The sequence below is a fragment of the Malania oleifera genome, chromosome 5 (genome assembly GCF_029873635.1).
Source record: "Malania oleifera isolate guangnan ecotype guangnan chromosome 5, ASM2987363v1, whole genome shotgun sequence".
In the NCBI taxonomy this organism is placed as follows: Eukaryota; Viridiplantae; Streptophyta; class Magnoliopsida; order Santalales; family Ximeniaceae; genus Malania; species Malania oleifera.
The window spans coordinates 36,751,625-36,766,128 of record NC_080421.1 but is presented as its reverse complement, the minus strand read 5'-3'; positions in this window follow the sequence as shown (position 1 = coordinate 36,766,128).

Below are 14,504 nucleotides of genomic sequence, written 5' to 3'. Positions count from 1 at the left end.
GCTCTCTCTCTCTCTCTCTCTCTCTCTCTCTCTCTCTCTCTCTCTCTCTCTCTCTCTCTCTCTCTAAACTCTCCATGGTAGCTTCTTCTTTTCCTTCTTCTCTTTTCTTAGTGCCTCCCTATTACAACCCGAGCTCTTCCATCCTTAGCTGCTGCTGCGGCTGTCCTTCTTCTTCCCTACTACCTGCTGCAAGTGCTCCCAAGCCGAGTACCTACTGTTGCTGGTGTGCTACCAACGGAAGGACCCAAAGTCTCTCCCCCGCTGCTGATGTTGTGCTTTTTCTCGTGAGCAATCACAGTCGAACCTGTGGCTGTTGTTGCTAGTGTGTTGCCAACACAAGGACCAAAGAGCTACTCCTATGTTCGACTGCCATGCTGAAGGAGGAAGACAAACCTTCTGTGTGCTGCAGTCAAGGACCACCCGAAGCCTACCTCCACTGCTACTGGAACCCGAGGAGCCATCTTTGCAGCTGTTGCACCTCAACCTCAACCCACAACCAGCTTCTTTCTCTCTTTCTCCTTCTTTCTTCTTTTTTTCTTTAGTTTATTCTTGTTGTTAAATAATTAGATAATTTTATACTTTTTTTAGCAAAATTTAAATTGAATTTTAAATTTTTAATTCTTGTTTGGTTATTATTATTTAAATCAAGATATTTTCTCTTTTTGTCTTATTTGACATTATTATTAGGATTAATGTTGCTCGAGTTATTTTTTTACTGATTAAAGTCAGATTTAGTTCTTGAAAAAAAATAAAAAGAATAATATATATATATATATATATATATATATATATTAGAAGTTAAATTAGTAATTTTCTTTAAAATTTAAATTTTGTTTGTGGAAGTTCATTTGAGTTTAGGTTTAATTTTATTAAAGCTCCCCTTTTTATTGTTTGTAGTTATTGTTTAAATTGTTAAAGTTTTAATTTTTGTTCAAGTTCTTATTTGCATTTAAATTTTGATTTTGATTCAAGTACTTCATTTTGTTAAAAGTTCGATTTTTCTTGTTTGCGTTTGTGTTGATTGAGTTTTTATTATTGCATGTTTTAATTACGTGTTAAAGTTACCATATGTAGTTTTCATTCTAAAGTTCAACGCGTGTTTCAATGTATGCCTGATTAGACATAGGATTTCCGTTTCTCGTTATTTAATTAAGTGCATGTTAGGATTAGGATTAAATTTGCACATTTGTTTAATTTGTCAAAAGAAATCTCAAACAATCCTGAAAACCCTAAATCTGAATTGAGTTCAGTGACTTTTTATTTTCAATTGGAAATACGTAAGATTAGGAATTTAAACCGCATTCCTTAAGGAGACGATCTAACTTTTGGGCTGAATATTACACGATAGAACTCATATACTTGGGATCGCTTTCGAGCTGCTCATTTTTTGATCGGGTCAAGTTTTTGGCATTGTTGCTAGGGAGTACCAGTTTTAATTTCAAATGTTTTGTTTTTCCAATTATTTTTTATTTTTCATCGATATAAATATATAAAAATAAAAAAATCCAAAAATCCAAAACATAAAAAAAAATTAAAAATTTTGAAAAAAAAAATTTAATCATGTTTGTTTGTTCTTGTGTTAGTGAATTTCTACTGTTTGCATTGATGTTTGATTCCCTAGGTTCGAGATAATTCGGATAGACTATCTAAAATTTCATGTAGCACTAGTAAGGACACACAGAGCACAGAATCTGACTGTTCTCTTGTTACTTTTACGAGTGATTCTAAAATTGATTTGAGCAATATGTGTGAACAACTCTTTGAGGAATTCATGACTACATCTGCACCACGTACACTTCAGGATTTTCTACAGCCTACACGCATGTCTACACCTTCATGCATTGTGTTGCCACAAGAAGCACCAGACTTCAATATTAAGCATGGTATGTTATTTGTGATACCTCAATTTCATGGGATGGATTCTGAGAGTCCATACTAACACTTGACAAATTTTGAGTTGGTTTGCACCACTTTCATTAATAGGGCTAGAATTGATGAATATATCTAACTTCGTTTGTTTCCCTTTTCTTTGAAAGATAAGGCAAAAATCTAGTTTAATTCTCTACGACCTAACTTTATTACTAGCTGGGTTGAAATGCAGTATGAGTTCTTACATAAGTTCCTTCCTTTTCAGAGAACTCAGTACCTGCAGGAGCATATTAGTCAGTTCATGCAAAAAGGTGACAAGACATTCCAGCCTTGCTGGGAGAGATTCAAGGACCTAGTGAGCATATGTCCACACCATAGATTCAAATTGCGGAGGTTAGTGAATTATTTTTATACTGCTCTAACCCTTGTATGTAAAGAATTTATCCAAACTATGTGCAACGGGGAGTTCTTCCACAAGGAACCAGATGAGGCTTTATCACTGTTCGATTATTTAGTTAAGAGTGCCCAACAATGGAACACACATCATGAACGGGCACCAATAACAGAACAACCTCTCAGAGTGATCAGTGGTGGCAGTAGATACGAGGTCAAAGAGGAAACTAGCTTACAGGCTCTTATTGCTACGTTGTCTAGGAAACTGGAGGTTATGGAATTAGAAAAAGTGAAAGCTGAGAATTGCTTTATCTGTGAGACCTTAGACAACAGACCTTAGGATTGTCATTTACTACCAGTATGGCAAGAGAGTAGATCTGATTGGGTGCCATCAAAAAATTGGGTCAACAAAACTCAGAATCAATCGTTCTCGAACACTTATAATCTAGGATGAAGGAATCCTCCAAACCTCTCATGGAGGAATGATCAGCCTGGTCCATCATCCTCACGGTATCAGCAAGTTCCTTAACCTTATGCACCACCTCCGCAACCAACATATCACCCAGTTGCAGCTCCTCAGCCGTAGTATTAGCCACAATAGATTTCTCAGAGCTACGCACCACCGGGATTCCATACAACACTAGCTCCTATTCCAGCAAAGAAATCTCCTGATGATAGCATGACGCATATGGTGAATATGTTCCCGAAATTCATGCTACTTTATGCCACGACCACCGGAGAATTGAGAAATGTTGTGAATAAGATAAGTACACAACTGAATACCCTAGAAAAAGGAAGGAAAATTTCCTGCACAACCTCAGCCTAATCCCCAAGTATATAGACAGTGACAACAACCAGTGCACAATGTTTCAGGGGATGCTTTTGAGTCAACTAAGGCAGTTATTACCTTGAGAAATAGAAAAGAAGTTGCCTGTCCTGAAAAGCCCACTGATCAACAAACAGTTGCTCTAGAACCTAAAGTGATAGCTAATATAGATGAGGGAAAAGAAAAATTAGATGAAGCTAGCTCAAGTGTAACAAAGTCAGATAATAAGGAGGATGGGCCAGTTAAGGAGTATCAACCTGTGGTACCCTATCCTCAGTGGTTGACATCTAGTCAAAGAAATAAGTATAACACTGAGATCCAAGAAATATTCAAATAGGTGAAGATCAACATTCCATTTCTAGAGGCCATACAACAAATCCCTGCATATGCAAAATTTTTGAAAGACCTATGCACAGTAAAAAGGAAATTGAACATGAAGAAAAAGGATTTCTTGACTGAGCAAGTTAGCACGCTGATATTGAATCAAACTCCGCAGAAGCTTAGAGACCCTGGTTCTCTCACTATTTCGATCATGATTGGTAAATCTCATATCTGGAGAGCTCTACTTGATTTAGGGAGTAGTGTGAACTTGCTCCGTTTTCAATATATAAACAGTTGGGTTTAGGTTGAAAAATTTTACTAACTCGTGGACTTCGTTGTTCTAGACATGCAATAGCCTGTTTCAATCATATATCAGGCCCTTGTCATTCTTGGGCGACCATTCCTTGCTACTTATAATGCCCTGATTAATTATCAAAGCGGAACCTTATTGGTCACACCCAGTTATGATAATGACAAATACTTGTTGTATTTGATGGATGTTTGATGATATGTGTAGGTATACAGTTGGCAAAAAAAAAAAAAAATGATAAAACAAGAAGTAAAAGTTGAAGGCCCTGAAGACTTTTTTGTGATGTATTTTAATTCATTATTTATTATGGGTCTGTAATAGTAAATAGGATCTGGGTTGTAATAATCATATGCATCACATGCATGATATTATAGGTAAGCTCAAAATGAAAAAGACCTAGAATGACCCTAGGACACTCATACATGCACAAACATATATGCTTATAGGGATAGGGTGATTACATAAGGAAACAGAATCGAAATTCACTTAAAATGCATGTTCGGTCGACTGTACTTCATAAGTATAAATATATCGATCGACCAAATCGGTCACTGGGTTAACAATTTGACCACTGCATGGTTGACCGAACCCTACCCAATTCAAGTCACCCGGTCGACCGAACTCCCTCCAGGTTAAACATTTGACCATACCGTCGACCGTGCTTGATCATTAAGCCAACCACCTAGTCGACCGAGTTCCCATGTGTGTTTGGCCAATCGCCCGGTCCACCGAATCACTTAGTTCAAATTCACATGGTCGACCGAACCACGCAGAAATGAAAAAATTGCCTTGGAACCCTTGTGTCTGGTCCACTGAACTTCTAGTTCAAATCTTACCCGGTCTACCGAACTTGGACTCTCAGTCAACTGAACCTCACCTTCAGTCGACCGATGCTCTCAGGTTGCCATATTATTTTTACAGCGGTTAAAATATTTAAACAAGGTTAATTGGGTTAAAATATTCTAAAACAAAATTAATAAATCCTATGCGTCCTAGACGACTATAATCAATGGATAGTTTATATATACCCCCTCATTTGAAATGATTAACATCAGATTAGCAAACTTGATTAGTGAAAATTCTCTAAATTCCAAAATATTTCTTACTCACTTCTAAGCTTCCTACACTCATACTTACCTTGCCATATTTCCAAAAATTCGTTTGTAAGTGTGAATTGAGTGTTCTTGTCTTATAGGTTTGCTCTCTCAAATTTATGATTAATTTAATTATTTTGTTTGAGAGCAAGACCTCAAGTTCTCTTAGGAGACTTTAACAATAAGTTTTTCCTAAGAAGACTTCACTTGAACTTCTGAGTATTGCACTATCATTGCAATATCTTAAAAAGTTCTTATTTGATTTTGGTTGCTTAAAATATTTTCAAATCATTTTCAAATATATCATGTTTTTTATTTGGAGAAAAATTCTTGGAGAGATATTTGCTTATGTTCTAAAGATCTTTGTTGCAATATTCTTTGAATAAGTATTATCTTTTAAACACAAAGATCAAACCCTTTTTGCAAACAAAATCTATATGTATCTCTTGAGGCATATATTTTGAGATAAATTATTTGTTGAGATATCTGAAGTGTGGCAAGTATCTTTGTTTAAGCATTGTGATTGAATATATTGTGTGATACAAAGATCGTATTATTTGCACTCTCACGCACTGATTGCAACACTTGCACAAATATTTGAGAGTAGACATCTTAGACCACATTGAGCTTACTTCATTATATCATTTGGTGGTTTTTGGGTACAAATCTGTTTTACATGAAAGCATAATCACTTTACCATTTTATTATGAACACACTGTTGTGTTTCCAAGCTTGGCATGAGGGGGCGGTAATCTAGCCTGGTAAGGATTGAGTGTAAAGGTTGAGGTCAGCCCCATGCTAATTGACCTAGTTGTTTAGGTGTCACTCCACCCATTTAAGTGAGCATTATAGTGGTGATCATTGTGCTTGTTAGCCAAGGCGAGAACATAGGCAATTTGCCGAATCTCGATAACACTTCTACGTGTCACTTCTCTTTACTACTTTCTGGTGCATGCGTAGTTAATTAAATTGTGTTATTTAATTTATAGTATATATTATAATTGATTTACTTTACTTGCACTAGATTGACCTTAGGATTGTGAATAAACTGCTGTTAGGATACTGACCCAGTGCATTAATTTTAAAAAATACCAATTCTCCCCCTCCTGGGATCACGGTAAAGCTAACAGAGTAATTAAGCTCACGTTTGGGAACATGACATTGGAAAGGAACGTATTCAATGCTCACAAGATGTCAAGTGGGTGCGATGGCGCAGAAACACATCCAGTTGATGTAATAGATAATTTGGATATTTCAGAGTTACTGTCAATACTTGATGTTGATGGCGCGTTTGAAAATGACTCTTCTGAACTGCTTGAGGAATTTGATGAAAAATTTCCAGGATCGGAGGGGTTGATTCCAAAGATAGATTGTATCCCTCACGTCTTGGATGCATGTTACACAAGTAGTTGGCATAAGTCAACATTTGAGGCCATTGATCTACCATAAATTATGAAGTCATCACAAGAAGAAATTCCAACACTTAAACTGAAACCATTGCCTGAAGAGTTGAAATATGTTTTTCGGGGTCCAGTAGATGGTAGATTCCCTATGGTAATTTCTTCTCAACTTACTCATAAACAAGAAACTGAGCTATTGCAGGTACTAAGGAAGCATCGCGGAGCGATAAGATGGACCATTGCAGACATCAAGGGTATCGACCCCTCAATTTACACTCACAACATCTTCCTTGAAGGAGAGGCTAAACCAATTTAAGATGCATAGTGAGGGCTGAATCCAACCATGAAGGAGGTGGTAAAGAATTAAGTGCTAAATTTATTAGCTGTCAATATCATCTACCCGATCTCCAACAGCAAATGGGTAAGCTCGACACAGGTAGTTTCAAAAAAATCTGGTTTGACTGTCATTGAAAATTCTAATGGAGAGTTGATCCCATCTAGGAAATTAATGCGTTGGAGAATATGCATTGATTATCATAAATTGAATTCGGTTAGCTAAAAAGATTACTTCCCATTACCTTTCCTAGATTAGATACTCGAAAAAGTAGTTAGTAATTCCTTTTATTGTTTCTTGGATGGATTTTCTAGTTTTCCATAGCACCTACGGATGAAGAGACGACTACCTTCACTTATCCCTTCGGTACCTTCGCCCAGATTTCCATTTGGTCTATGCAATGCACTTGCTACTTTCTAGCACTATATGATGAGTATTTTCTCTAATATGTTAGATGATATGTGTGAAATAATTATGGATGATTTTTTTTTGTGTTTGGTAAGTCCTTTGATATTTGTTTGAAAAATTTGCTGCTATTTTGAAAAGATGTGAGGAAAAGAATTTGCTTTTGAATTAGGAAAAATGTCAACTTATGGTAAGTAGTGGTTTAGTACTTGGTCATTTTGTTTCTGAGCGTGATATAGAGGTTGACAAGGCCAAGGTAGAGCTGATTTCCCAGTTACCTGTCCCTAAGACAGTTAGGGATATCTGTTCTTTCCTTGGTCGTATGACTTCTATAGGCATTTTATTTAGGGCTTTAGTAGTATTGCTAAACCATTATGTACTTTATTGTATAATGAGACTAAATTTTTGTGGATTGATGAATGTCAACAGACTTTTGAAATGCTAAAGAAACATTTGACTATTGCACCTATCATGCAACCTCCTCAGTGGGACATGCCATTCGAAATCATGACCGATTCTAGTGACTACGCCGTTAGTGTCATTCTCGGTCAAAGAATTGATAACAAGTCATTTGTCATTTATTATGCCAATCGAACTTTGAATGATGCTTAGAAAAATTATATCACCATGGAGAAGGATTTGTTAGCTTCTGTATTTGCCTTACAAAAATTTCGTTCTTAGGTCAATAGATCGCCTATTATTATTTTTACTGATCACTCTACTCTAAAATATTTGTTAGCAAAGAAGGATGCTAAACCCAAGTTGATCAGATGGATTCTACTTATCCAAGAATTTGACATCACTATTCGAGATAAAAAGGGCGGGGAAAATGTTGACGCTAACCATCCCTCTCATTTGCAGCTACCCAAGGTGTATGTAACTCCCTCTCCTTTAAATGATGATTTTCCTAATGAGGGTCTTTTTGTTGTGTCACGCGCTCCGTGGTTTGCCGATATTGTAAACTCCCTCGTCACCGACTGAGTGCCATAACATTGGTTAACTTAGGATAAGCATAAGTTCCTTGCAGAGGTACAACATTATTATTTTGACAATCCATATCTGTTTAAATTTTTCTCTGACCAGTTGGTGCATAGATGTGTTCCTAATGATGAATTCACCTCTGTGATGCATTTTTGTCATAGTGGGGCATGTGGAGGCCACTTTGCTGCAAAGAAAACCATTTCAAAAATTTTGCAAAGTAGACTCTACTCGGCTACTATGTTCAAAGATATTGAGAATTTTTGTAAAACCTGTGAGGCTTGTCGAAAATTAGGGAAAATTATAACAAAGAATGAAATGCCTATGTCCCCATTTTTACTCTTGAAATTTTTGACTGTCAGGGAATTGACTTTATGGGAGCATTCCCAAACTCTTTTGGGCATTCCTACATTTTAGTTGTTGTGGACTATGTTTTAAAATGGGTGGAAGCTATACCTTGTAGAACAAATGACCGCAGGGCTGTCATCCATTTTCTTAAAGAGTTATTTGCACATTTTGGCATGCTCAAGGCGACCATTAGTGATGGAGGGTTTCATTTTTGTAACAAACATTTTGAAAAACTCATGCAAAAGTATGACGTGACCCACAAAGTCTCTTCTCCCTACAACCCTCAGACTAATGGTCAAGCTGAGTTGGCCAATAGAGAAATCAAAATTATACTTAAGAAAACCGTGCATCCTAATCGAAAGGACTAGTCAAAAAAACTTGTTGATGCACTCTGGGCCTACCGAACGGCTTTCAAGATAAACTTAGGGATGTCTCTCTACAAGTTAGTTTACAGTAAGACATGTCATTTACTTGTTGAAATTCAGCATTGTGCTTTATGGGCTATAAAACAGATTAACTTTTCACTTGATGATGCCAAGGGTTTAAGGAAATTGCAGGTATGTGAGCTTGAAGAGTCTAGGAGGGAAGCTTACGACAATGCTTGTTTATCCAAGGAGCAGATGAAATTGCTACATGACAGGAAAATCAAAGACAAACAATTTTTCCTCTCTCAACAAGTGCTTCTCTATGACTCCAAATTGTATGTGTTTCTTGGGAAACTAAAGTCCCAATGGGGTGGCCCATACATCATTGAAAAAGTTTGTTCTCAAGGCACGGTAGAGATTGTAGATCCAAAAAGTGGCCACCGCTTCATAGTCAATGGACAGCATCTAAAGCCCTTCATGACTCTATTCGATCCCAATAAAAAGGTCTTGCTTTTGCAAGATCCTAGGGGAGTCCTCTGACCTTTCTATTTTACTATTTTTATTTTTCATTTTTTTTCTTTTCATCTTATTTTTTTTCATTTGCATCTTTCTTTTCTTTTTTTAGTCGCATTAGTTGGTAGTCATGTTCTATTAGTTTGCACACCCATGCACAATTTTTCTATTTCCTATAAGCTTTCACATTGAGGACAATGTTCCACTTTAGTTAGAGGGTGAGCATTTGCATGTGACACTATGCACATCTATTTGCGGGGTTTTATATTAAAAAAAAAGAAAGAAAGAAAGAAAGAAAGAGCATTAAGGAATTACACGACTATGGCATGATTAACACTGACTTATACCCTTCACATGCTTGCATATAACCTAAGAACTACACACTTGAGTCATTTATGTGTAGTTTTTCTTTATATGATTTTGTAACTCAATGAAGAATTGGTTGGTAGTACGCTAGTGTTAATCTGGCTATATAATCTCTTGTATTTACACGACATCTCATGAGACTGAATAGACACATTTATGTGATTCATTGCACATAGGGTTCCTTGTGAGTACTGAGAGAACACCCATGGCGACTATGACACCTTGTGAGAAATCCTTGAGCTATTTATCATCCTTTTGAGTGTTAACATCAAATCAAGGTTCCTGAAACTCAATTCTCCTTTCTTCTAGAAGATTCTTTGTACACTAGTCTCTGTTTTTTACTTGTTAACCTAGAGGTGACATCTAGTGGGGAGATAGAAACCTAGGTCTTGTAGCCTACTCAAGATGTGAAGGCTGAACCACCCCTAGAGATAAACTTTGTTCATGGACTATTGTTCGAGCTTAATTCTCATGAGTAGTATGAAGACAAAAAATGAAGTGTGATGATTGTCCTAATTGATTAAGAAAAGATAGAAAGTGAAGAATGAGCAGAAGAAAGAATATGACAAATAGAAATACACATGAAATGAAATGCTAATGTCTGCTCCACACAAATATCACAAAAATTCAGGGACAAGACACCTGTTCTCCACGTATGAAGATTCTTCAACCGTTTAATGCCTCATATGTATTCAAGCCAAGTTTATGAATAAGTTGATATAGGGTGGTCTCGGTTGGACATGGTGAGTAGGTGAGAAGATGCTAGGGTGAAGGACCCGACACCTCATAGATAGGCTAGATCCTTTTCAGACTAGTCCACTCCATATACTTAGTGTTTGTTTCTTGCGATATATGGGATGTTTGATTGTGACAATCAACTACACATATGATGAGCAAACCCATTCCTTTTCAGTGTTTTAGAGGGTATACCAGTTAGGCCGAGTCAAAACAACCGTTCTGTAGGTGTCCACTGGTATCCTAGGTGTAACGAGTCACACACATCACACATTCCTCAAGATTTTACCTGTTTATACTCAAACTTATATGACCGCATTAACTCTGAATTATACTGCTGGTTAACTTCATGAGAGTATACTGTTCTTAAATGCTATATAATGATGAAACTTGCATGAGTGAAGTGTTTCGAAATTGTGTGCATTGAATATGAACAAGCTTGTGTGAAATTCAGTTATATTCCTATATATGACACGGTATGGTTGTGCTGCCTGTGCATTAATTTCATGTTTACTGGAGTTAATATTGTGGATACAATCCTAAAATTCATTCACGTTATTTGCTAGAGACTAGAAAAACATTAGTTGGGGGGGTGTGGTTATACGCTTAAACTGCGTAATTAGGTGTTTTAATTCATGCATTGAGGCCTATTTTTTTAATTAAATATCTAATTTGTCTCAATATTTTAACACGATGTCCTATTTATAATATTTGGGGTTTATTGAGTAATTTATGATTTTTTGGCATTTTTCTATTGTAGGAAAATTATTAGGAACTAAAACCGATATCAGTTCGTAATTCGTGCATAGTTTTTCCATCCAAACTCCGATCGAGACAATTCAAAACTTTAGAGAAATATGGGAGGATTATCTACGACTTCTGTGTTTTGAGTTTCAAGTGATACGAGCTCCAGGAGAATCAAAATTAGCCTTGTTTGCAGAGAAAAAAAGAGAAAAAGAAAAAAGAAAAGAAAAAGATAAAAATAAAATAAAATCCACTTATGTGACCTGACCATGCAGCAGGATATGGGTGCTATCCAGATACCCCTGGCGTCAGGTAGGGCTTTTCCCCCTTCTCCTATAATTTTCCTTTAAGCCCCATAGGCCCCAAGCTCCCTCATTGACTCTCTCAGTCTCCCTTCTCTCCCTCTTCCCTTTCCTGCCCTTCTCTCCTTTTCCCTTCACTCCCCCTCCTTGCTCCATTTTCTCCTCCCTCTCGCAGCTCTCTCTCACTATAAACTCTCCATTGTAGCTTATTCTCTTCCTTCTTCTCTTTTCATAGTGCCTTCCTGCGGCAACCCGAGCTCCTCCATCCTTAACTACTGCTGCAACTGTGCTTCTTCTTCCTTGCTGCCAATTGGAAGTGCTCACAAGCTGTGTACCTGTTGTTGCTGGTGCACTGCCAACACAAGGACTTGGAGTCTCCCCCCTATTGTTGATGTTGTGCTTTTGCTCTCGAGCAACCACAGCCGAACCTGCGACTGCTATTCCTAGTGTGCTGCCAACACAAGGACTAGAGAGCTACTCCTATGTCCGGCTGTCGTGCTGAAGGAGGAAGACACTGTGTGTTGTTATCAAGGACCACCCGAAGCCTACCTCTGCTATTTCTGGAATTCGAGGAGCCATCTCCACAACCACAACACTGCTGCACCTCAACCTCAACCCACAACCAGCTTCTTTCTCTCTTTCTCCTTTCTTTTTTTTTTTCTTTAGTTTATTCTTATTGTTAAATAATTAGATAATTTGTATACTTTGTTTAGCAGAATTTAAATTGAAGTTTTAATTTTTAATTCTTGTTTGGTTATTATTATTTAAATCAAGATATTTTTTGTTTTTTGTCTTATTCTACATTATCATTAGGATTAATGTTGCTTGGGTTATTTTTTTATTGATTAAAGTTCGATTTAGTTCTTGAAAAAAAAAGAATAAAATACAAAAAAAAAAAAGTTTTTTTAGATGTTAAATTAGTACTTTTCTTTTAAATTTAAATTTTGTTTGTTGAAGTTCAATTTAGTTTAGGTTTAATTTTATTAAAGCTCCCATTTTTATCGTGTTTAGTTATTGTTTAAGTTGTTAAAGTTTTAATTTTTGTTCAAGTTCTTATTTGCATTTCAATTTTGATTTTGATTCAACTTCTTGATTTGTTAAAAGTTCTGTTTTTCTTGTTTGCGTTTGTGTTGATTGAGTTTTTATTATTGCATGTTTTAATTACATGTTAAAGTTATCATCTTTAGTTTTCATTCAGAAGTTCAAGGCGTGTTTCAATGTCTGCCTGATTAGACATAGGATTTTCATTTCTTGTTATTTAATTTTGTGAATGCTAGGATTAGGATTTAATTTGCATGTTCGTTTAATTTGTCAAAAGAAATCTCAAACAATCTTGAAAACCCCGAATCTGAACTGAGTTCAGTGAATTTTCATTTTCGATTAGAAATACATAAAGTTTGGAATTTAAACTGCATTCCCTAAGGAGATGACATTTTTTTTGGGCTGAATATTACATGGCATAACTTCTCTACTTGAGATAGCTTCTGAGCTACTCATTTTTCGAGTGAGTCATGACTCAAGTAGCTAGGACATGGCATCCTATTTTATTTTTATTTTTTTTTTCTTCTTTTCGAATTTTAACTAACCCCATCTCTGTTGTTTTTTTTCTGTGCACAGGCAAATTAGGAGGTCCAAGTGGCAGCTCTGGAATGGAGGGCATGGGATCTTCATTTGGTTTTCTTCTATTTTGTATTTTTGCATGCTGATGTACTTTGCATGGCTCTATACAACAACCATTATTTATGTCATTCCCTATACTGGTATTTTTTTGTATTTCTATATCTTTCATTTCCTTTTTGTAATTTTTGTATGTATCCCCGTCCCCTTTTCCTTGCAACAATAGTTTGTAACAGACTTTTTGGTATGTATTTCATTTTTGTATTTTCTTCTTGCCTCCCCATACTTTGCATTTTTGTGTGTTATTTTTTCTTACTCTGTGTGCAAGTCACTTGGCCACATCCATTGACCTTGATCAACAAACAAGGCCGACATTAAACAACTTTGCCCAGAAAAACCTGGCAGTAAAATTGACCTTAAGACTAAACACAGTTCCTGGTTTTTGAAACGATCTACTCAATTTTGACAAATTAGCCCCAATTTCACAAATTAATAATTTTACATTTTTCTTTTAATAAAAATAAGACCTAATTTTGAAATTGAAATCAGAGTTAGAAGAATTAAAATTAAAAGGACACAACCTAGTCTAATTGGAGATTAAGTTTTGGACACCAGCTAAAGTTGGGAAAACTCATTTTGAAATGAAAGTAACAAGGACTAAACATTTTTCCTAGGCTAGCACGACTCAGACTTAAAATGTGAAAACTCTTTTTTGACATAACTGGAACTTCAAAATGGGACTTAACTTCTAAAAATGAAAGAAAACTAATTTCAAAATCAATTAATAGCTAAGGAAAGCTAGCCTAATAGGGACCCATTATTGACTCAAATTCAGGTTTTTAATACTTGGACCATACTACCTAGCTTAAAGGAAATGAGTTCTAAAAATTACAGGGTCAATTAGAAGGACTCACGCTAGGACAACAAAACTAAGGTTTAAAAAGACAACACCGAGAAGACCAAATTAAAAATCCAACAACTTATGATTTGAAAACCAAATAGACTCATCAAAACTACAAAACTCGGGCTGACATCGAAAGGACTCAAATTTGGACATTGCGGGGACTTCGGGTCGTAATTTTAAAACTCAAGATCATGCAAGACTCAAAGTGAAACTTTATTGATACCGGGTTTTCTTGGGAGGGCTTGGTTAAATTTGGGGTGTCAACAATGATTTTCAAAAATAAAGAATAAGTGAGAGTAAATGCTATGGATGTGAAAATAAATGCCCCAAAGAAAATGAATGATCCCTTTTAAAAGTGTTTTTCAAATAAATAAAAAGAAAGAGAGTGGGAGAGAATATAAATTTACCCCAAAAAGATTTTGCAATAAAAATAAAAGTGGGCGAACTTTGATTAAAAAATGTTTGAGAGAGTTTTGAAATTAATCAAACTTTCTAATTTAAGCTTATGAAAGGGTACATATAGAATTTTCGAAAATATGACCATTTAAGGACACGATTGGTATTTTGAAATATGTTTAATTAAAAATTAATTGTGTTTAGCATTGGAAATTACCGAGACACATGAGGTTCGATCGGCCAATGCTAGCGTCGGTCGGATGACCACACACAAGAATTTCGAA